The following is a 25,233-nucleotide window of genomic DNA, read 5'->3' as shown; positions in this document are numbered from 1 at the left end:
GCTAAATGAACCATTTCGTTCCGAATGAAGTAAGTTGATCGTATATAGTTGAACATTTGTTCTGGCACTTACGGAGTATATATCACACGAGCTAGGTAATGTACCCCCCATCGCCTTCTTGTATACTGGTTTATTAGGACAATTTGTACAAATTGACTGAGAATGATCTTACAAGATGGAATGTTACAAATCTCTCTTAATGAAGGAGCACTAAAATTTATTCTACCTATGAAAAATTCAAGAATAGGAAATATAAGATTTCTAGTACCTTTGGTTTTTAAGGAAAATTGATAATGCTCATGTTCTCTAAATCCCATACTTATTCCTACATGTCATATAATATCTTAAATACAAGTTGCCCAATTTGGTGGGTAGACAGTAGAGACTAAAGTTATAGTTGAAGTGTGCGCCGATTGATCCCTACACCATCATCATAAAAATTGAAAAATTAGCAAAGATAAAAAAAAATCAGAAAAGATCTATCAAATTTCTATCACAATAGAAATTAGATTCCAACAAAAACAAACAAGGCCGATGGACTAAACATCTTGGATTCACACAAGGCCAGAGAATCTAACAACATTGTAAAAAGTAAATCATGGTGCACAGGCATCCTGCCGAGTCAGGCAAATATATTTAACAACATAGTTTGTGTAGTAATAGATGTCTAGATTTTGTTTCCTCAGACAGTCTTAATATCATCAACAATAGTTATAGTATCCATTGAAATATCAGCAATTCCTCTTTTTTAAAATCCAGCACAATAATGTCCATTTTCTCCTTTCCAATGATTTGGAAATTCATTCAACAATGTTCCATCATCGAGAAATATAGATCTATAATCTTGAATACATAAAAAGTAATAAAATTGTACATATTTTAGACAATGATAGTGAACTTATAGTGAGTAAAATTAGTAATCAGGTTGGAGCAAAACATGTCTGAACGTGATATTTACACACAAGTGAAACATTTTCAATACTTAAAATTAGAATTAAAAAAGAAAAGATTATAGTGAAAATTTGCAAAAAAACCTTTATCCATTTGGTACCAACATTCTTATATCCTGTAGAAAATATGATTGCATTAAATTGGTGTTCTTCCCCCTTCTCAAACACTATTGTATGTTCCTTTATTTATGATATTCCAGGAAGCACCCAATTAATAATTCACCAAATCCATAAACAATGCAGATTTAACTTCTATGTATTTGAGCTAAAATTGCTTAATTTTATCGATTACATAAATATAATGGTGGATAAACCCATTGCTGCCCATGATAGTAGAAATTAGTTACTTCAAAATATTTTACCCACAATACAAAAATTATACACAATTTTACAATTTATATCCCAAAATCATTACTAGCTATACTTATTGAATGGTAACCTTGATGTTTTAAAAAGGACTAGAACTAGTGAGGAAAAAATTTGTAACACTAAAGATAACATGCATTTCAACTCTTCCTCATTAAATATTATTAGGGTTTTGGTTGTAATTGAATTTGAACTCGTGATGTGCCCCTAACTACAGATCATTGGTTTTGCTCCTAACATCGTACCGAAGTCCTTGGAGCTAGTCAAAACATCAGTTTTTAACTTGATACTTCCTAAAATAGAATGAACATAAATAAATATTGTACTGTACCTTAATTTCTTCAAGTTTAATCTTTTCAATGGCACCAACATCAATTACTGGGGATGTACCTTCTGAAATTTTAATTAAATATGGACCTTCTTTTGGCTGTCGTATTCCAAATTTCGCCAAATTTCCAAATTTAAACTTCGCAAACTTTGCAAGTATAGTATCAACCAAAGATATTGGTAGATATTTTAGTAACACCATTCCAATATGCACCATTTCCCTTGTTAATACATGAATCTGCAAATATTCATTAGGACAATATAAATGAAATCATTTACAATTAAAAAAATATACATATAAAAAATTTAATTGATTGTGCACATGAAGAACTCGCATCATGTAAGTATAGAAAAATTATAGTACTTTCGGAGATCATGCATGCAAACAAAACAAAATCAAATCTACATCCATGTAAACAAAAAAAGTAAAGGAAAGATTAGGTATAGAGAAATAGAAAGACTTGCTGGGCTTCTAACAACAATTGATGTGTGACTTCCATAATTTTAAAGATAAAAAGCTATTTCCATTCAAGACTCTCCTGATCCAATGACCAATACTTTTTTATCTTTATATTGTTCGCTTGATTTATAGTCACTTGAATGAGTTATTTTACCTTTGAAATTTTCCATCCCTACCATTATTGGAATATAATCTTCATTGTTTTCTCCAGTAGCCAAAATCAAGAAATCACAAGCATACAATTCCATTTCTCCGCTAGTCATATTTCTTGATTTGACATTCCATTACTTTTCCTCATTGTTATAAAAGTCTAATACAACACAAGTTTGAAATTTCGATTTGATGTTGAAACGCTAAACATACTCATCTTAGTATCGAATAAATTCATTTTTTGACAAATACTTAGGTGGACATAAAAGACAATGAAAAAAATTCTTAGATAAATGCAAGTGAAGTCTATCATAAGTGTTTTTCTTCCACAAATAGGCACAACAATCTTCTTTTTCCAATACAATATTTTTTATAGCCAATTTGTTCAAACAAGTAGAAATAGCAATACCTGATGGACCAGCTCCAACCACAACAACTTCAAGTTCTTCATTTAAAAAAATAGCCGTTTCAAATTTTTCAGAAAATTAAACAAGTTTCTTTTAGGATTTTTGAAAAATAAATTGCAACAATATTTAAAGAAAGGGGAATTTAGACAATGAGGTATGTGTACATGGTCTTCAAAAAGAATAAAAATGATATTTATTGTAGTGAAGTGTTATGACTTTTACGAAGAGTTGTGACTTAATTGTAACTTTTATGAAGAGTTGTGACTTTTGATGAGTTGTAACATTTATGAAGAGTTTTGACTATTAGGAAATGTTGTGACTTTTTTGTAAGGTTGTGACTATTATGAAAAGTTGTGACTTTTAAAAAAAGTTGTGATTTTTCCATAAGGTTGTGACTTTTACAAAGTGTTATGACTTTTCAATTTTTCATATAAGGGTTGTGACCTTTCTGAAAAGAAACAATAAGAACCTATTCGTACTACCTTTTTTTTTTTATGAATAGAGGAGTTCCTCTTATTTTTCCAAAAGAGGATTCTGAACTTTATAACTTCTTCTTCTTATTCTTCTCCATAAACAAATTCTTGTTTACACTACTGTCGTTGAGTAGTTAGAATTAACTTCAGGGTATTTAAGGGAAATAATTTCCTTCAGAAACAAGTGAGTTCAGGGGGCTCGATTTTCTTTCTAGAGAAAAATATTTTGTTGGGTTCTATAGCTAATGCTTTAACTTATTGAGTGTGGCCGAGGAAGAAAAGATCAAATAAGTCTGGGGAAAATTCAAATGAATAGGTTGTAATCAATTATGAGATTTCACTTATGGAAATTGGCAGCGTAACAAATGGTTCATACTTTGAGAATTGTGAATATCCATTTTAAAGATGTTTCTGGGACATTTTTAGTGTTATTCTATGGTGAAGTTTGGAGACTAAAACTTATATAGTGTTCTACTCCATGTGAAATTTGATAGTATATGATTTTAAAAGACTAAAAGCTTCTAATTTTCTATTCCTTTAGTTTGAGTATTTAGTTTGAATAAATATTTCAATTTGAAGAGTATAAAACTTCGTCAGAAATATTATTAACATTTTGTCTGAATAAATATTCCGATTTGAAGAGCATAAAAATTCCGTCCTGAATATTAAGGCCAAACAATTTGAAGAATATAAAAAGTTTATGATTAACTAAAAATATTGTTGTATTTTTTATTATGGAGATTAAACCTCTTGATTTTCTACTCCACCTGAATTTAAAATCGATTCAAAGTTATAAAAACTTTATCAACGTCAAAAGTCCATTTGGTCGTCTATTTTAATAATAAATAACTTCATTGTTAACTAGAAAAAAATTGTGTAATGATTTAGTCTTCATTGCTAATATTCTAAATACTAAATTCTCTATTTTATTGTTATAGAAACAGTGGTGACATAAAGTCAAAGATTTTGTGGCTGCAATGGGTGCCTCTATATATTGAACTTTGACATTTTGTTAAGGTTAGCAATGGGAATTGAAGCACTAACAATTCTTTTGTAGAATATTATCTCCAAAAGAGGCTTGATGTTTCCAATGTGTATTTTGATCGTTCACAAGTTGAAAGCATGAAAAAATAAAAATATGTCGAAAATTATTTCAATACTTGAATTTTTTATTTTTATTTTGATATTCTTGGTGTTGAATTTCACTTTTAATAGTATATGATAGAACTAGTATAAAACAATCAAATTAAATATGTACTTATTCAAAAGAGTTGTGTTCTCTTATGAAACAGGTACTTGCTTAGGCCCCTATATATACTCGTATTTCTTGGTCACTTTCGAGCCCTTGTTGTATATTTTGTTCCATTTTCTACATCAACTGATTCTACTTTAGTTCATTTTGAAAAAGTTCAACTTGAAGACTATTGGTGTCAAGATATGATTCTTACTTTATTTTAAAATAGATATCGTTGATCCCTACCCCAGAGACTAAAGGGGGAGTGGTGATTTAAGGATAGAAGAATTGATCACATCTTAGGAAGCTGTGGAAAACTTTTCTTGAAGAGAAAATCCAAAGAAAGATTAAAATGTGTCTTGTTTGACATTATATGTCTTCCCATTCTTGTATCGCCCTTCAAGTCCAATCTAAGTAGTGTCACGTGAGATAAAGCTGAAAGAATGACACCAAATAGCCTAACACCTTTCTAGTTTTATTTTGAGTATATTCATACATTTCATTTGATTCATTTCCTATGAAACTCTTATGTGGGAAGTGTTCTTGGACATATTTAACATGTGGATTGAGTTAAAATTGGAGATAAAGGAGTTAATCTAGAAGATGGAATGCATAGAAGTTGAAGCCATAGTGCATTGATGAACGGGATGTTCCACAATATGTGTTTAAAATAGTACTACTGATAACAACAAACTTTGAAGAAACACAAAGTAACCAAAGTTTAATGAACTATTGAAGAACAGAAATTAATTCACAAAACTAAAACATCTAAAAATGTTCAAAAATATAAAAAAACATAACGGAAAGAAGATCAAGCCCACTGAATACACAATGTCCCTTTAAGATAATTACACCCCTCTAGTATCCGAGGTTTGATTTGGAATATGTATTCCCAGGATAGAAAGATCTCAAACACAAGTGCATTGATACCCAAGAAGCTGGTGTCAACGAGTCATTCAACGACAATAAAATACACGCAAAAAAAAATCTGCAGAAGAAGAACAAGTCATAAATATTCGTCAGTAAAAAGTTTGAATAATCAGTGGTATTTATAGCCAATACGCACTGTTTCCGAAAGGTTGCAACCTTTCCAAAAAACAACACGACCATTCAAGAAAGTTTACAACCTTNTACTGAATACACAATGTCCCTTTAAGATAATTACACCCCTCTAGTATCCGAGGTTTGATTTGGAATATGTATTCCCAGGATAGAAAGATCTCAAACACAAGTGCATTGATACCCAAGAAGCTGGTGTCAACGAGTCATTCAACGACAATAAAATACACGCAAAAAAAAATCTGCAGAAGAAGAACAAGTCATAAATATTCGTCAGTAAAAAGTTTGAATAATCAGTGGTATTTATAGCCAATACGCACTGTTTCCGAAAGGTTGCAACCTTTCCAAAAAACAACACGACCATTCAAGAAAGTTTACAACCTTTCAAACAATCATGAATGTTCTTGAAAGATGCAAACTTTCAGAATAGTCATCTTCAACTGCGGGAAATTCACACTAAAAGCGGAAAATGTTTTAAATAAAATGGGTTGCGCAGATCCGAGTCAGGTCGAAACGTTTTTGTTAATTAACAAAATTATTTAAACATTCTGTCCATTTATTTTATTTAATTAAATAAATAATTGATGAATTAATTAAAACAAACTTTGTCCAAAAAATAATCTCTGGATCGATCATTTTTCCAAAGCCAAAACCGATGCCAAAGCCAAAGCCGTAGCAGTAGTCAAACTCGAGCGAGCGAGCGACGACGATGATGGCGCGAGGGGGTCCCTCTTTTCAACCCTTTTATCAACCAATATAAGTGTTTCTCTATTTAAACAATACTATTTTCTCTTTGCCATATAATTTAATTTCATAATTAAATAATTAAAACAAACTTTTTTTAAAAAATAATCTCTCAATCAATTGTTTTCCGAAGCCGGAGCTGAGCGAGCGACGACGGCGGCGCAATGGGGTCTGTTATGCGGAATTCGAGATAATACGAGAAAATATAAACGCGAAAAACAAGACAACAGATTTACGTGGTTCACCAATAAATTGGCTACGTCCACGGGAAGAGGGAGAGCAGTTTTATTATGGAGAGGCAAGAACAGAATTACAGAATACGGTTTGCCATAGCGTCTATATATAGTGCTAAGCTACGCCCTAACAGGCTTGGGCCCAACATACAGAATTGACACATAATTAAGGGCCCAAAACAACAACATTGTATACCGTCGGGCCTGGGGCGTCTCCGCCCCCCCGGACCCCCAGGCCAGGGGGCGCGTCGCCCCCCTGGACCCCCCGACTCGCTGACCGGGCAGCGAGACCCCGTCCTTTCTGTTTGTAACGGGTCCGATTCAAGGCATTCAACAGGGTCCCTCTTTCAAACCCTTTAAACAACTAATAGAAGTGTTTCTCTATTTAAACACTTCTACTTTTCTTTCCACCACCAATGAGGGAGAAATATCTTTTTACTAAAGTATAAGTGAACTTTTGAAGATCCTCTCTTTTCATCTTCCCTCCATTTCCCATAAACTTTTGCTATATACCCAACAATCCCCCACATGAATGGGAAAGATTATAACATAAGGAATGCACAGACGAGTGTGTACTTTACAAGCAAGGATCAATTGCATCTGGATAATTAGGTTTTCCTTGGACTTTTTGTAGTGAACATATGTCGACTATACTCAGTTAATTGGCAGATCCAATATCTTTGAACCGTCGAGCTTTGGTGTATACCTAGACAACCATATGTCACACAATTAACCCTTTACCACTTATGGTTCTTAGAGTAGTGTTCATTTCATCCATTGAAACCTCTTGGTTTCGTGAATGTATAGAGAATAGACTTTTTTCGATAATTCTCATTGAAGCGGCTTACACTTCACTCGCATAGGTTCCATAGGTGATTTTAAACTGTGTCTTCTCGTAGATACACTTTTTGGTCAAAACTACCAAAATTAGCAAATCATAATAAACTTTAAGCTTATTAAGTTCATTAACAAGCCTTAATGTTTTAACCTTGTTCTCATACATTGTCTTTATCATGAGAATTAATTGAAATGATTGAAAATGTTGAACCATCAATCACAATTTTATTTTTCTCCTTGAATCTAGCTATTGGGATCTCAGCCTGCTAGATAGAGTTATTGACCTGACGAATAGTCCTAAGCTGTAAAGCTAATCTTTTAGATAATATTTCAAATGTCTCTCTTAGAAGGACTTCCATTAGTGGATCTGACACATTATCGCTTGATTTTGCATATTTAATTATGATGATTCCACTAGAGAGCAATTGTCATATGGTGTTATGCCTCCATCGTATATGAAGAGACTTCCCATTGTTCATGACGCTCTGTCCGAGCTATTGCTTGCTGAATATCACAAATGTATGCAAATAAGTCCCACTGGTTTGAGCCAAAATGGAATATCCTCTAAAAAATTCTGGAGCCATTAAACTTCTTCAACGACCTTATCTAAAGCAAAAATAGATTCCATGCTAGAACGAGCGATAACTGTCTGTTTGGATGATTTCCAAGAGATTGCCCGTCCACCAAGTGTAAACACATAATCACTTATGGATTTTACTTCATTTGACCTGGTAATCTAATTTGCATCACCATATCCTTCAACCATGAAATGATATTTTTTTAATGCAAAGCATATTGTTGTGTATGTCTAGATACCCTAGTTTGATAAGGATTACTAGTGAATAGACTAAGTTTGCTAATAGAACATGCTATATCTACTCATTTATAATTCATAATATATATCAAACTTCCCAACACGCTGCATATTTCAATTGACTGTTGCTTTCACCTTCATTCTTTTGAAATGTAAAGATGAAATCAATTGGAGTTTTGACAACGTTAAAATTTAAGTACTTGAACTTATTCAATACTCTTTCAAAATAATGATATTAAGATAATGCTAGTTCCTGAGGAGTTTTGAGAATCCTGATCCCTAAAATGAAATCAGCAACTTTTAAGTCCTTCATATCAAACTTGTTGGATAAAATGTGCTTAGTAGCATTTATATCTTCAATATATTTACTTATTATTACCATGTAATCAACATACAAACAAACAATGACTTAATTATTCAAAACGTTTTTAATGTAGACACACTTATCGCATTAGTTAATCTTGAATCCATTTGTCAATATTGTTTGCTCAAATTTGGCATGTCATTGTTTGGGTGCTTTGTGAAGCCCATAACGTGAGTTTACAAGCCTTCAGACTTTCTCTTCTTTACCAGGAACTATAAACCCTTCAGGTTGTTCCATGTAAAAACAATTTCTCCAACTCTCCATTTAAGAAGGTTGTCTTTACATACATTTGGTGGATTTAAAAATCATGCACTACCGCTGGCGCTATTATAATCATAATTGATGTTATCCTTGTTATTGGAGAGTGTGTATCAATTAGTCCAGACTTTTCTTTTGTCTCTATCCTTTGACTACAAGTCTACACTTATACTTATCAATAGTCCTATTGACTTTATTTTCATTTTAAAGATCCACTTTGACCCTAAAGGTTTTTTCCGAGAGGAAGATCAGTTAATTCCCAAGTAATGTTACTTAAAATTTATTTGGTCTAACTATTGATGACTTCTTTCCGATAAATTAACTCAGAAAAAGATATAGTTGCTTTAAATGTTTGAGGCTCATTTTCAAGCAAGAATTCAACAAACACTGGTCTGAAAGAAGTGGATTTCTGTTAGTAATTATTATGCCTAGGATCCTTATTAGCTAGTGTATTCACTATTGATTCTTCTCGTTGTCGTTTATGTATTTTACTTGTCGACTAATATTCAATTTTATATGGATAAATGTATTGAAGGAAGTCAACATTATCTGACTCAATTACCATATTCACATGAATTCCAAGATAATAAGATTTGTGAACAAAAAACCGATAACCCTTACTGTTCACAACATATCAAATAAATGCACAATCCACCTTTTTGGGTTCGATTTTCACCCTCTTGGGTAAAGGAACCTTTACCTTTGCTACACACCCCACACTTTGAAATGTTTCAAGTTGAGTCTCCTTCCTTTTCCTAACTCATATGGAATCGATTGCATTTTTCTACGGGATACCCATTGAGTGTCTTGGCAGTCGTAAGGATGGATACCCCACACAGGTTTTGCGGTGAACGACAACTAATTATGAAGGCATTCATCATTTTATTTAATAAAGTGTTCTTCCGTTTCCCCAAACCATTTAATTGTGGTGTTAGAGTACAATACTTTGATGAATAATACCATATTCCAAACATATGTCTACAAAATAAGATTTGTATTCTCCACTTCTATTACTCCAAATCATTTTTATCTTTAGATTCAATTTATTTTTCACTTTATTTTTGTATTACTTGAATACATTAATTTTTTCATCCTTACTATTAAGAAAATATACATAACAGAATTGAGTGCAATCGTCAATAAACGTTATAAAATTCTTTTTCCCACCATTAGATGGTAATGACTTCATATCACATATATTTGTGTGAATTAAGTCTAATGGTTTTGAATTCCTGTCAACAAACTTATAAGGATGTTTATCAAACTTACTTTCCATACAAATTTACCATTTTTATTTATCACATTTAAAATCAGGCAATACTTCTAAAGTAATCAATTTTTGCAAGGATTTATAATTTACATGTCCCAAAGTGCATGTGATAAATCATTTAACTCCAATAAGTAAACTGAAGCAAAATTTTTATTAATAATTTCAATAACCATTCCATTAAATTTGAAGGGGCCCTCAGTGAGGTAGCCCTTTCCTAAGAACATCTCATTCCTACTTAATTACAACTTTTTCACTAAAACGTAAACTCTTTCTGAAAGAGCAGTGTTGTAAAAACTAAATTCTTTCTACTATTAGGAACATGCAAAGAGTTGGTCAAAGTCAACACTTTGCCAGATGTCATTTTCTGGAAAGTGCACAGTGTACCCTGCATAATTTTATATATTCTTTTCTAGTTAAGTTTGACAGTAAAAATAAAATTCATAAAAATTAATTCATTTTTTCTTTAATTGTATTAATTTAATATGATAGCGACTTACAATTTTATTTTTTAGACGTTAAATGGGAAACATGTAAGAAAATTGACTTATTTTTTATTGAACCATTTTCATTTTCTATCTTGAATATATAGTAGCTTTAAAGAAATTACCTTGATAAATAATGCTCTAACACTTTGATAACATGTTAAAAATTAGAAGTTAGTTCAAACATTATAAAATCACATATACCTGCGACCCAGCCCACATTAATCTTTAAAAACTCACTTCAACTCGCCCCACATCCCAACCGCCCTGCACAACCTTAAACCTGCCCCACCTACATAGCATTAAACCCGTCCCATCAAGAATCCGCCCCAAACCATTGTAATCCCTATTTCCTACTATAAATGGGACACCTATATAGTATATTAATGTATATACTTTGAACGTGACAACTTGGAGAACTTGGGTTATTTTTGGACAACTTTGGTTGCACTTTTTATGGGTTCTTTTTTCATCCTTTCATTACTCTAATTGTTGTATGAATTCTTCAATCCGTGTAATTGTTATCCAAATCAATACTAGAAACCATTGTTTTAGGGTTAAGGCTACAAAACATGATTATATAACATTGTTTAGGAGCTGTGGAGATCATAATCATATTATCAACCCCGTGAATCAACTAAACCTAGTTTTGGAACCATTCTCGCAGGCTCCCCCTTCTTCTTTCATTGGGATAGGTTACTTAACAAACAAAGAACCGCACTAACTTTATTTTTGTTAAAATTGCACTTTCTTCATATTAATTTTAAACTTAATTTAGTTATTCTTATAGAAATTTAGTCCATGTGGGTTGTCATCGGGGGTCAAAAAAGAGCCACTATATTACTTGTATGGTACTTGGATGTGCGTTTGGATGCAATACATTTTTGGTTCTATTTCCAAAGACTTGAAAAAATAGCAAAAATCCTATTTTTGATGTTTTAAATTTAGTTTATATCTCTTGTATAGATTTTAAATTTTATAACAAATAATTCTTTTTCTTCCAAAATTTTGGTACACCTATAGATACTGGACATATGTGCCCGTGCTAGCACGAACCCAATATCTATTAGTTTTTGTTCCATTTTAAGTGACACAGATAAAATTTAGAGAGTTAATTAAATTATAACATGATTTTTAGATAGTTTAAGATATTAATTATTGTAAATTATCGTATCTTACATAATTTTAAATAATATATGTTTTTTTCCTTGTCCCAATATATAAGGCACAAATAGAATTACAAGATTCAATATATTTTTAATTATTGCATGGAACCGCACATGTAAAGCAGACCTATTGGTTGTCTCTTGTGTTGTTAAGATGGAATAACTAAAATATGAATCAGAAATATATTTACGTATACAAAATGTCAAAAGCCTCAAATCAATAAATAAGGTGAAATTAATCAAAGACCTCTACTAATTAAAAAAAAAAATTTCAAGGATAAAATCTCGTAAACCAATTAGTTGATGTAGAGGTCTTTAATTATCTAAAATAATACTCCCTCCGTCCACTATTAAAATTGCCATACTTTCCATTATAAAAGTCAAATCATAAAAACTTTAACTAACATTTTACAATATATTTTTTCATCGTATTGATATGCAAAAAATTGCAATTTAGTTTTGAGTATCTAATTTTTTTGTTTAAGATATCAAATTAATGTAACCTAATTTATCTTTGAAAATTAGTCAAATTGACTTTTGAAAAGCATAACATTACAAATAAATGTAAACGGGGGGAGTAATTTATCTACGGGGAAAAAAGTTGTAATTAAAACATAAATAAATAATAATGTGGGAAATGTTTGAACCCCATACCTTTGGGTTGAAATGTGAAGCCTAATCTAGTAGGTCAAATAGATGTTATGTAAATAAGCATATAGCTGAAGGAGACATGTGGACCTTAAGTTGTGTGCTTATTGCCACTTATATATAGCTTGTGATAGGTATTTGTTGGATGATGAATATCCTTGTTAGTACCACATGGATATCAATTGTCGCGCTATTCAAAAGAGTGGGTTTTGCGCACCTACCCAATATTTTGAATGGAACGTATGTCATAGATGTGATGTTCAAGATTACCATTGGAATGGTTTTCATAAAAATTATCGCCCTCCCCTGAGCCCTACTGTGATTCTTCTATTATTTGTGATGTTTGCAGAAGTAGTGATGTGATGGATGACGAATTAAAGGATCACATTGTTAATTACGTTATTGAAACATGTAATGGAGCAACAAAAATAATAAGGGATGCCATGGAAATAAGCGTCTCCAAACTCATACAAATGTAGACTATGGTTGACACTTATAATCTATATAATCTACGAGTTACAAGCCTAGCTAATACTCAATCAGAAAAAGATTGTGAATCCCTACAAGTAAAAAGCTATGAAAAAGTTGAGATAATGAGTCAATTTTGACTGTGGGAACAAAGCCAACTTCAAAAGTTTTAGGAGTATCTCTGCGATGATCTTGCTACTATGGCAACCCAAGTGAGAGAAGGAGGAGTTAAGCTCTGACAAGAGAAAGAACAATTCGGCTCAAATATTCAAGACTTGAAGGCTCACTTGAACAAAAAGATTGAGGCGCCAAATTCCCAATCACCATATATCATCGTTCATGACCTACAAGTGGAGTAGAAAGAGGAATCACAACAATTCAGCTATACTTTATTCCCTAGTGTCGATGTTGAACAGTGTTTTAAATTATGTTTCTTTGTAGTTGAGGCATCTTGGATCTCTTTAAAAATATCTTTCTACATTATCCTTGGATTAGGACATGAAACTCAACTTAGCTGCTGTTGGGAAAGACAAGGCACTAACAAAGAATGCCTGACAGGATAACAGCGGAAGAATACCCAAGTCTATACTTTCCCTTCTCGATTTGAACAAAGAGAAGACAAACAACCACAAGCAATATGATAGTAAGGCAGCAAGTAATTCAACCAAACAAATATAACAAGACAATAATAAACCAATCACACAAGACACCAAGATTTACGTGGAAAACCCTTCGATGTGAAGAGTAAAAAACCACGGGACCAAAAGCTCCACTATAATCACCAAGAGTTACAATATTGTTCTCCAAAATTGGCCACAAAAACAAGTGCCAAACAACGAGCAACAACAAAATAAGATTGCACCAAATCTAGAGAATTAAAGGAGCAAAATCACCAATTTCGCAGCTACTGTTCACGACAGCAAAACAGAAGCTGCAGGCCACCAAATCAAACTCTGTCAGTTCCTAATCAAAGATTGAGATGAATATAATATGCTGTCCAAAAATCATCTCAATCGGACAAGAAACAAAGCGGGAATCGCAATTTGAAGTTGGCTGTTAGGGCTGGATTTTGACTGCGAAAAACTGCTCTCTTTCTCTCTTTTTGGCTGCTGAAAAAACTCTTTGTGTATATGAAAATAAGACCTAAATAGGCTTATATTTGCCTCATAAGAATTGGCCTATGGGCAAAAATAGGTTGGTCCAAATTGGGCTTTTATCTATCCACATAGGAAGGGAAAAAGACCCATAACCCAACAATTCTCCCCCTCACGACTATGTGGAGGAGACCGCCATCCCGGCGACCATGCAACAATCTTCAAACTTCCCTCTTGGCAAAGCTTTAGTCATCATGTCGGAACCATTGTCATTTGTATGAATCTTTTCAAGCTCAAGCAACTTAGAATCCAACACATCTCGAATCCAATGGTATCTCACATCAATGTGTTTAGACCGACCATGGAACGTAGAATTCTTGCCAAGATGTATAGCACTTTGACTGTCACAATAAAGCACATACCTCTCTTGAGCACAACCAAGTTCCCCCAAGAATCTCTTCATCCAAAGCAATTCTTTACAAGCTTCAACGACAGCAATAAGCTCAGCTTCTGTAGTAGATAGAGCAACACATTTTTGCAACCTAGATTGCCAAGACACAGCTCCCCCTGCAAAAGTAACCAAGTACCCTGATGTAGACTTGCGAGTATCAACATCACCAGCCATGTCTGAATCAGTATAACCACAAAGAATAGGCTTCCCTGTACAAAAACACAAAATCAGACTAGAAGTGCCATAGAGATATCTCATAACCCACTTCACAGCATTCCAATGTTCTCTTCCCGGATTAGAAAGAAAACGGTTAACAACTCCAACAGCGTGAGCAATATCTGGTCTTGTAAAAACCATCGCATACATCAAACTACCAACAGCTGAAGCATAAGGAACTCTCTTCATATCTTCCTTCTCATCATCACTAGAAGGACACTGTTTCGTGCTCAATTTGAAGTGCATAGCTAAAGGTGTACTGACAACCTTAGCTTTGTCCATGCTGAATCTGCGAAGTACTTTCTTAATGTACTTGTCTTGTGATAATACCAATTTCTTGGCCTTTCTATCACGGACAATCTGCATGCCAAGAATCTTCCTTGCTGGTTCTAAGTCTTTCATAGCAAAAGACTTACTCAACTATTGCTTCAACTTCTGAATCCTGCAAGTATTATGACCAACAACAAGCATGTCATCAACATAAAGCAACACAATAATAATGTCACCATCATAGAACTTTTGCACAAAAACACAATTGTCTGAAGAAGTCTTCTTGAAGCCCTGCTGACTCATAAAAGAACCAAACTTCCTGTACCACTGCCTGGGAGCTTGTTTCAAACCATACAAGCTCTTCTTCAATTTGCAAACATAATTCTCTTTACCCTTGACTTCAAAACCTTCCGGTTGCTCCATATAAATTTCTTCATCTAAGTCACCATGGAGGAAAGCAGTTTTAACATCCATTTGCTCAACCTCTAAATCTAGACTTGCAGCCAAGCCTAGAACCACACGAATGGATGACATCTTCACAACTGGAGAGAATATCTCATCAAAATCAACTCCCCTTTTCTGATTAAATCCCTTGACAACTAATCTAGCTTTGTACCGTGGAACTGGATTACCATCTTCATGTTTCACCCGAAAAACCCACCTGTTTTTCAAAGCTTTTCTGTCTTTAGGTAACTTAACCAAATCAAAGGTATGATTATCATGCAAGGATTTAATCTCATCTTCCATAGCATCAAACCACCTTTCTTTTTCTTCACTTTCCATGGCCTCATCAAGACTCTCAGGTTCTCCCCCGTCAGTCAAGAGTACATACTCATTGGGAGAATAACGAGATGAAGGAATTCTCTCTCTACTAGATCGTCTGAGAGAACTCTCTGGAGCATCTATAATTGGTTGTTGGACAACCACATCATCTTGCACTGGAGCATCAACAACATCATGCCGGTCATTCTGAACATGATCACCATCTTCATTATCAACTTGATTTTCATCATTATGAAGATTTTCTTCCGGTGCAATAGTCAAAGGAACTGGATCAACATCAACTAAGCTCTCACTACTCTGAAAATCAGCCTTGTCAGCTTTGTCAAAATCTTCAATTGTTTGGTCTTCAAAGAACACAACATCACGGCTTCTAACAAGTTTCTTCTCAACAGGATCATAGAAACGATAGCCAAATTCATCTTGACCATAACCAATGAAGATACACTGCCTAGTTTTAACATCCAACTTTGACCTTTCATCCTTAGGAACATGTACAAAGGCTTTACACCCAAAGACTCTAAGATGATCATAAGAAACATTCTTACCAGTCCAAACTCTGTCAGGGACATCACCATCTAAAGCAACAGCAGGAGATAAATTGATAACATAAGCAGCAGTATTAAGTGCTTCTGCCCAAAAGGAATCTGACAGCTTAGCATCTGAAAGCATACATCTAACCCTCTCAACTAGAGTTCTGTTCATCCTCTCTGCTAAACCATTTAACTGAGGAGTCTTTGGAGGATTTTTCTGATGCCTAATACCCTGCTCTCTGCAATATCTATCAAAAGGACCAATATACTCACCACCATTATCTGAGCGGATGCATTTCAATGTCTTCCCTGTTTGTCTTTCAACCAAGGCCTGAAAACTCTTGAACACATCAAGTACTTGATCCTTGGACTTCAAAGGAAATACCCAGAGTTTGCGAGAATGATCATCAATAAAAGTCACAAAGTAAAGTGCACCACCATGAGATCTTACCTTAAAAGGACCACACAAATCAGAATGTACCAACTCCAGCAAATCAAGCTTTCTTGAAGGCGGATGACTCTGAAAAGAAACTCTTTTCTGTTTACCGGCTAAGCAATGAACACATTTCTTCAACTTTGCTTGTTTCACTCCAGAAAGCAAATTTTTCTTAGCCAAACTATCAATCCCCTTCTCGCTCATATGACTCAGCCTTCTATGCCATAACTCTGATGAAGTATCATTCTCCACCAAATTTACTGAGTCTCTGGACATGGAGCCCTGAAATACATACAAGTTAGACAACTTGTCACCACGGGCCACAACCATCAAACCTCTAGTAAGCTTCCACTGGCCAACACCAAGTGTATTAACATAACCCTCATCATCAAGATATCCCACAGAAATCAAATTCAAGCGAACATCTGGAGCATGCTTGACATTATTGAGAACTAGTTTGGAACCATTGTTACTTTCCAAACAAACTGTCCCAATGCCAATAACTTCAACTTCATGATTATTGCCCATTTTCAACGTTCCAAAATTACCTGGAGTATAAGAAGAAAATAATTCCTTCTTTGGCGTGACATGAGAAGTAGCACCAGAATCCACAAACCAGCTAGACTCATCACGAACAAGATTAATGGCATTTGCATCACAAGAAACAAGAAGATCATCATTAGCAACAACAGCAACACGATTTTCATTATCGCCTTCTCTCTTTTGTTGTCTCATATCTCTCTTGTGCTTGTAACAATATTTCATGATATGCCCATTCTTGTGGCAATAGTCACATGTAATATTCTTGTATTTAGACTTTGACTTGCTTCTACTTTTACCTCTATCATTCTGACCTCTGGACTTGTTTCTCCCCCTATCTTCAGTAACCAAAACATCGGAGTGTGAAGCTGAAGAAGATGAGGCTTGAGATCTTCTTCTCATTTCTTCATTCAAGACACCACTCTTAGTATATTCCATGGTTACAACACCACTGGGAGCAGAATTAGTCAAAGAAACTCGAAGAGTTTCCCAAGAGTCTGGCAGAGTATTAAGAAGCCAAAGTCCCTGTATCTCATCATCAAACTTTACACCCATTCCGGACAGCTGGTCAAGAACACCCTGAAAATCATTAATATGATCAGAAATAGGAGTGCCCTCTTTATACCTGATATTCATTAATTGTTTCAATAGGAACAACTTGTTGTTGCCAGTCTTCGAAGCATAAAGTGTCTCGAGCTTGTCCCACAAACTTTTGGCATGTGTCTCATTCACAATATGATTTCTAACATTATCTTCAACCCATTGTCTAATATAGCCACAAACCTGCAGATGCTCAAATTCCCATTCTTCATCATTCAAAGACTGAGGCTTATTAGAAGCAAACACAGGTAAATGCATCTTCTTGACAAATAGAAGATCTTTCATCTTGCCTTTCCAAATATGATAGTTACTACCATTTAAACACACCATTTTGCTCATATTTGCCTCCATCATTCAAAACGACAATCAACAATAACCAATGCTCTGATACCACTTTGTTGGGAAAGACAAGGCACTAACAAAGAATGCCTGACAGGATAACAGCGGAAGAATACCCAAGTCTATACTTTCCCTTTTCGATTTGAACCAAGAGAAGACAAACAACCACAAGCAATATGATAGTAAGGCAGCAAGTAATTCAACCAAACAAATATAACAAGGCAATAATAAACCAATCACACAAGACACCAAGATTTACGTGGAAAACCCTTCGATGTGAAGAGTAAAAAACCACGGGACCAAAAGCTCCACTATAATCACCAAGAGTTACAATATGTTCTCCAAAATTGGCCACAAAAACAAGTGCCAAACAACAAGCAACAACAAAATAAGATTGCACCAAATCTAGAGAATTAAAGGAGCAAAATCACCACTTTCGCAGCTACTGTTCACGACAGCAAAACTGAAGCTGCAGGCCACCAAATCAAACTATGTCAGTTCCTAATCAAAGATTGAGATGAATATAATATGCTGTCCAAAAATCAGCTCAATCGGACAAGAAACGAAGCGGGAATCGCAATTTGAAGTTGGCTGTTAGGGCTGGATTTTGACTGCGAAAAACTGCTCTCTTTCTCTCTTTTTGGCTGCTGAAAAAACTCTTTGTGTATATGAAAATAAGACCTAAATAGGCTTATATTTGCCTCATAAGAATGGGCCTATGGGCAAAAATGGGTTGGTCCAAATTGGGCTTTTATTTATCCACATAGGAAGGGAAAAAGACCCATAACCCAACAGCTGCACTAGTAGAGGATTGTATAAATGAGGATCATGGCCCGATATCCGAAAGTTTTCCGGTCGACATTGACATAATGACATTCCTCACATAAGGACCACAGAATAGAAGATAGTACATTCATTTCTTGGACCTTTTCTCTTTATACTGGTGCCCCTTGATCATGAAAGAAAAACTCATGTAAAACAAGGGGTGCAATTCGTATCCTCAAAGAGGTGGGAAAATGCTTTGTCACTTTTAGCGTGTTGCAGTGTTAAATTAGAAGCTACTAAATCGGAGGCAATCCAAGTTATTTTGTTTTTATTTTTGTAATATGACCATTGTTTATTTTATTTTTATTTGTTTAATAGTTTTGGGATTCTTAAAAAATTTATATGATATTTTTATGTAGTTAACTAGTCCTAGAGGCAACAGGGAGTTCTTCTACCCCTTATTTTAAATTTTAATTAATGCTCCGGAGACAAAACATCTTTTCAAGTGTGGGGGTGGAATTCTTCTAAATATATGATTCAAAGTGGATTTTGATTTAGGTTTGTTAACATTCGTGATAATTAGGAAAAGATATTTAAAATACTAAAAGATTTTAATTTGTTTTTTAAAAAAAGATCCTACCTGTCTCTTATCCTACATTACAATCCACAAAGTTTTATTTGATCTTGAATAATAATATTCTAATGTTAGTGGAGCATTACACAAGGGTAAGAGAATGGTTCATTTTGTTTTGCATGAGAATTCTTTTTGGAGAATGAGCGAAATTCTATTTTACACACATGATAACTTGTATGCTTTAGATGAGGCGCACATTAAAAGAAGGATATGTAATTTATATGACTTCTTGAATGAGAACTTGTTGGAAAGTGATTTAAAACAATGTAGGAACACGTAAATTAGGATATGGATATTTTTGTTTAACTAGTCTTCTGCATTCTCTTACTTAATTTCTTAGTGCTGTTGAAAGTGTTTTTAGTGGGTTATAGGACCTATATTTTATGATTAGATATTTATCTCTTAGACATTATATAATGTGGGTGTATTTTTGTTATTCAATAACTTCCAATTAATCAGACATTAAAAAGTAGTCATAGTTTTCCTTCTCTTTTTATTAATTCCGAATTTCTCTGTACTTCTTCTCCAACAAATTTTGCATCAAAGCATTCATGGAAACTAATGATAGTTCATTGAGTGTGCCCAACCTCATATTCATGTCTTCAATGGAGAAAGCTACAAATATTGAAGTATAGGTATGAAAATTGTAACATTTCAAAGATACAAGACGTGTTCTAGAGCCTAACTTGAGTGTCATAAGGTTTAGACACTGTTGTAAGGTCTATTTTAATTAATTTAAGTCATTTAGGAAGTCTAGAAACTAAAACGTCCATGACATTCGGAAACTAGTTCGATGAGGTACTAGCGTGCCTTAGCCTATCTAAGTAGCTTTTAGGAGTCGGAAAATGATGAAAAATTGGTGGAAGGGTGTCTAACATGTATTCGAGTTAATTCATAGTCGAAACGTCGGGGCACGACTCCCCAAGGACCAACCAAGGGCCCTTGAGGAGGAACCTTGCCTTTTGGGGTCAAATGATTGTCTAAGGTAGTGTGCACAGACGAGTTTCATCGACGTGGCATGTGTCAATTTGACAGGGTCATTTTGGAACTTAGCAATGGATGTGCATCACGGAGGGAGCAATGTCCGTCGTCTCAGAGACAGACCGTCGATCGGGGTCACGTCTATGAGGGCCTAAGTTGCTGCACGTTTTTAAGTTGGGTTTCATTAATTAATTAATAGGTTATTTAATTATTTGGGGTATTAGGTATGTCTAATTACGTTCGTTAACCCCCTATATAAATCCCTAACCTAATTAGACTAACCTAAACTCTAATAATTCCCAAACCCAAAACACTCTTCCTTTTCTCTTCTTTCTCTCTCCCAAAGAAACCCCATTCAAGACCAAAATAGAGGTGGGTTCAAGGGCTGCAAAGGGTCAATTTCCTCGATAAATCTTCATCAATTAGTAAGGTATGAGATCTCTTTCACCTTTGTGACCTTTTTCCTCAAAGGTTACCATGAAATTGATTTCAAAAGTTCAGTTTTCAAGTGGGTTTCATTCAATCTCGAAATTGATGTTATGAATTACTTTGTTTATGATTTATTTTGGATATTATGAATATATTAACATGTAATTTAACTCAATTATGATATATCTTAAAGGATTTACCTAGTTTGTAGAAGATGACTTTCACCCCTTAACCCTAGGTTGTGATCTTAAAGTTAATAGAGTAATGTTGGTTCAATTGAATTGATTATTAGTTGTATTACTATCCTATGATGTTATTGTATTAATCATGACTAAATTAGTGTGATTTATAGTCCTATGATGCCATTTCTTTAGAAGTTGATCTAGGTTATGAAGTATGTTGTGAATTGACCTAAGTATCATATCTTAAGTTATGAACTAATATTGGATTGTTATGTAGTGACTCAATTATCCTTGTTATCATGTTGTTTATGGTTATATGATTAGAATATATCCTAATTGGTTTTAATTAAGGGTTGATGGTAAAACCTTGATGATGAATTATGAAGGAGACTTGGTAAGTCTTGTTATCCTTATTATTTACTTCAATTATGGTTAATTACGATTAAGTCATGATGTTGTATTGTTGGAGTATGCCTTGTATTAGGATTTATATTGTTGGTATGATGTTTAATTGAAATGTCTTTACTATGGTTTGTGAGTTGTTCTCTATGATGTAAATCTTGTAAGGATGGTGAATGATTTACCAATGTGCCTTATCATGATATAAAAATGTTAATGTGCTAACCTTACCTATATGAATTGTAATACAAGGACAATACTCATGCAATTCTTATTGAGCTTTGATGATGATGGTTATACAAGGGTTAGACCCTATGACCTACATTAAGTTATGATGATTAATAAATGTGATAAATACATTTTAAAAAGGGACTTAGCATAGCACCGAGTGAACTTGACAATGGGATGTGTTGACTTTTCTTAAAGGGAGATTCACCCTATAGTTCCACATGAGGTGTTGTCTCCCCTATGATGGATACTCATCCATTGGATTTTCATGAGAGGAGGACCCAATTTCCAAGTTGTATGTAGGGGGATTATACCTATCTCTTAGTTCTTGAACTATGTTGAAAATACTAGCTAGTGGATATACCTAGAAAGCTACGTTAATGTTTGGTTTTACTTTGGCCGGTAGACCACCCTCCGTCAGTATATGGTTTTACAAAACGGTATTCCATACTTAGATCTTCTAATCTATGTCGATTTAGGAAAATGTTCCCTAAACTAAAATAAAGTAATGAAGTACAAACCAACTACGGTGACTTGAGAGGTTGACTTAGCTTAGGTAGGGGTATGGGACTCTACCTATAGGGGTATGGGAATCTACCTATGCCTTGCACTAGTTTGCCTTGAGGGAAACCTTAGGAGGATTTTCTTATGTATTTATATGCTTATAATGGTACATGATATGTATATGATGAACTTGCACATTGTTGATAGAATACGTTGATTAATTTTACTTACGAATATGTGATGGTTTAAATTGTTAAAGTATGATGATATGTACTCTTAAATGCTATCCTATGTGATGTTAGAGGTTGGTCATGATTCTTGTTGCATGACATGATTGATTAAGGTTATGGATCTTTGCTTGGTCATTGCACTTGTTTATTTCATTGGGGTTCTAGGGTAATTGTCTTACTTTTGTTATGTTATGATAAACTATTATTCATGCTTATGGTTACTATGACTTGATGATAGGGTTACTTGAATATTTATTCAATTATATGATATGCATGTTGACTTGACTAGATTAGTATTGTTGGTCTTTGTGACGTACATGCTTTGGACTTAATGAATATGTCTAATTGATTGGTATGGTCTTGTTGAATGTGCATAAAGGTTTTGAAAGTAAATTGCATACTTAATGAAATATCCCTTTTTAGCATGATTTGATATTATACGTTTGCATATGGTCGTATACTTTATAGAAGTGGTGTACTAACCTGATCTCCCTTTTCCCCAACATTTTAGGTTTCGGTCGTTGAAGGAATTTATGGAAACGAACTTGAAAAAGACTTGGAGTTCTTAATCATCCAAGTTGGGTATGTCCTCTCTTTTCGAGGGCAATGCCACTATCAAGCCTATTATGTTGTTTTAGTTTTAAGACTCATATGTTTCTTTCCTTTTTATTTGGATACTAGGAAATTAGGAAAGCAGTTAACGCCTAAATCAGATGTGAGATTACCAAGGATGAAAAATTGTACAACGGAGGAAACTTCCCGAATAAGCTATTTACTGACAACCCAAGAAGCCTCAACTCGGTCAATCAAGCTAAAGAAGCTGCCACTTGTCCCTCTAGATTGTTGTACGATAAATACAACCCGTCTAAAGATGTAAGATTTCTATTAGAACCTGGAAAGAGTCATGTGAAGTTGTTATTTCTGAGAGCCAGTTTTACTAACTTCTTTAAAGATCCAACTTGGTAAGGAATCTGTCCCACAAGAGTGTTGTGGTCCAGGACAAGGTTCTTGAGGTTAACACAATGTGATAGATTAAATGAAATTTCCCCTGTCAGATAGTTGAAACTCAAATTCAAGTTTTGAAGTCTTTACAGCCTGCTAAGTTGTTGAGGAATTTTTTCATGGAAGGCATTTTCTGCGAGGTCAAGCGAATTAAGAAAAGAGAGATTTCATAGATGAGTTGAGATCATACCTGCCAGCCTCATCGCTTCGAGATTCAACTGGATGACTCTTCCGTGTCTCAGATCACATTTTACTCCAGTCCACTGACAGAAACGAACATAATCATTCAAAGAGGCGAAAAATCTTGATGGATCCTCACTTATTTGGGACTTGAATCCAAGTAAGGCAAGCAACCGGATGACTCTTCCGTGTCTCAGACCACATTTTACTCCAGTCCACCGACAGAAACGAACAGAATTATTCCAAGAGGCGAAAACTCTTGATGGATCCTCACTTATTTGGGACTTGAATCCAAGTAAGGCAAGTTTATCAGTTTCATTAGAGCAAGAAAAGCAGAAGATGCCGCCTGTTGGAGAGAAAAAGAGAATAAAAACACAAGAAACACAGTATGGATAGCCGGAAAGCTGTGGAAGTTAAAACTTGCTGTGAAAGTTTCCATTCTGCAAAATGTCAAAAACCAATATATAATAAATATATTCAAAAATCAATGATATCCAATATCTAAAGTGTAATCTTGAAGATTCTTAATTAGTACTAAATTGATTTTAATTTTAGTTTATGAGTGAAAATATGATATGAATTTGTCAAATTTTATAATTTTATATCGATATTATGTTTTGATTAAAAAATAATTAATTTTATTAAATTCATAGATTACAAACTTAATACACTCGTATCATCAATTAAACCTTTGTCCTACCACCACAATCAATATTACATTTCTAAACAAACTTCATTTGATATGACTCATCGCAATTATAATATATTTTTGTTAGAAAAGGAATTCAACATTTTTTTATATTTTGTGGAATTGTATTGTTAAAATTGTACTTGAAAAATAAAAAAACATGATAAAAATAATATTATGACATGTGAGTGATGAGTAATATAAATTCTGAATGAGAAAGGGAGGAATAAATTATGGATCAAATAACTCAAATTAAAGCAAAGAAAGTTAATATAATTTCATGAGTAAAATAACCAAAATATGATATTGTATTCATTCCTTTTTTTTCTTAACATGGGTTGTAATCCTCCCTTCTTTCTTTTGGTGAAAACTCCATTAAAAAAATTAAATTCAAACAAAGAAAGTGAAGCTGAATAGACAATGAATATCACATTACTCAACATGCCAAAGCTCATAAATATATTTTTTACTTTTATTGGGTTATGATGATTGTTATCAAAATTCAGTACTTAATTAGCTTTATACACAAAAAACTCACATGAATCTGCATATGAAAATTCAATAAATTTGACCTACTATTGACAAAATATAATAATAATAATAGTAAAAAGAAAAACACAGACAAAGAATTGTGCTAACAAAAAAAATCATATCAGAACGAAATGTGACTTACCCCATTTGTATTGGCACAATTCAAAGTGCAGTTCTATGCAATTGACACTGAAGCATCTCATCAATTGATTTTCCCTATAACAAAAAAAACCCATCTCATAAGCTATTGACACAAAATTACAACATTTATTTTTCATCAGAGATTAAAATCTTAAACATCAGTCAAACATCATAAACTATATTATAAGTAAGTGTAAGAAACAAAATAAAAAATAACTTAAAATAACATGCACAATGCAGCATCCAAAAGAAAAATGTTCCAATGCTCTCTATCAAACTCATAATAGAATAGAATGTAAAAAGCAAGAAGAAATACATATATGAAATGAAAAGACAAGGATCATAGTAGGGAAAGTAAAGAGACAACAGT

The 25,233-nt window shown here is 33.8% G+C and overlaps 1 pseudogene; it reads right to left on the bottom strand.

The window, feature by feature from the left end:
- Positions 1-667: 667 nt before the first annotated feature.
- Positions 668-23,942, bottom strand: LOC107001366 (annotated as a pseudogene).
- Positions 23,943-25,233: the final 1,291 nt, after the last annotated feature.

This window comes from Solanum pennellii, chromosome 10 (assembly GCF_001406875.1).
Source record: "Solanum pennellii chromosome 10, SPENNV200".
Classification (NCBI taxonomy): Eukaryota; Viridiplantae; Streptophyta; class Magnoliopsida; order Solanales; family Solanaceae; genus Solanum; species Solanum pennellii.
The sequence above is the reverse complement of the archived record's forward strand: the minus strand, read 5'-3'. Positions and strand labels throughout refer to the sequence as shown.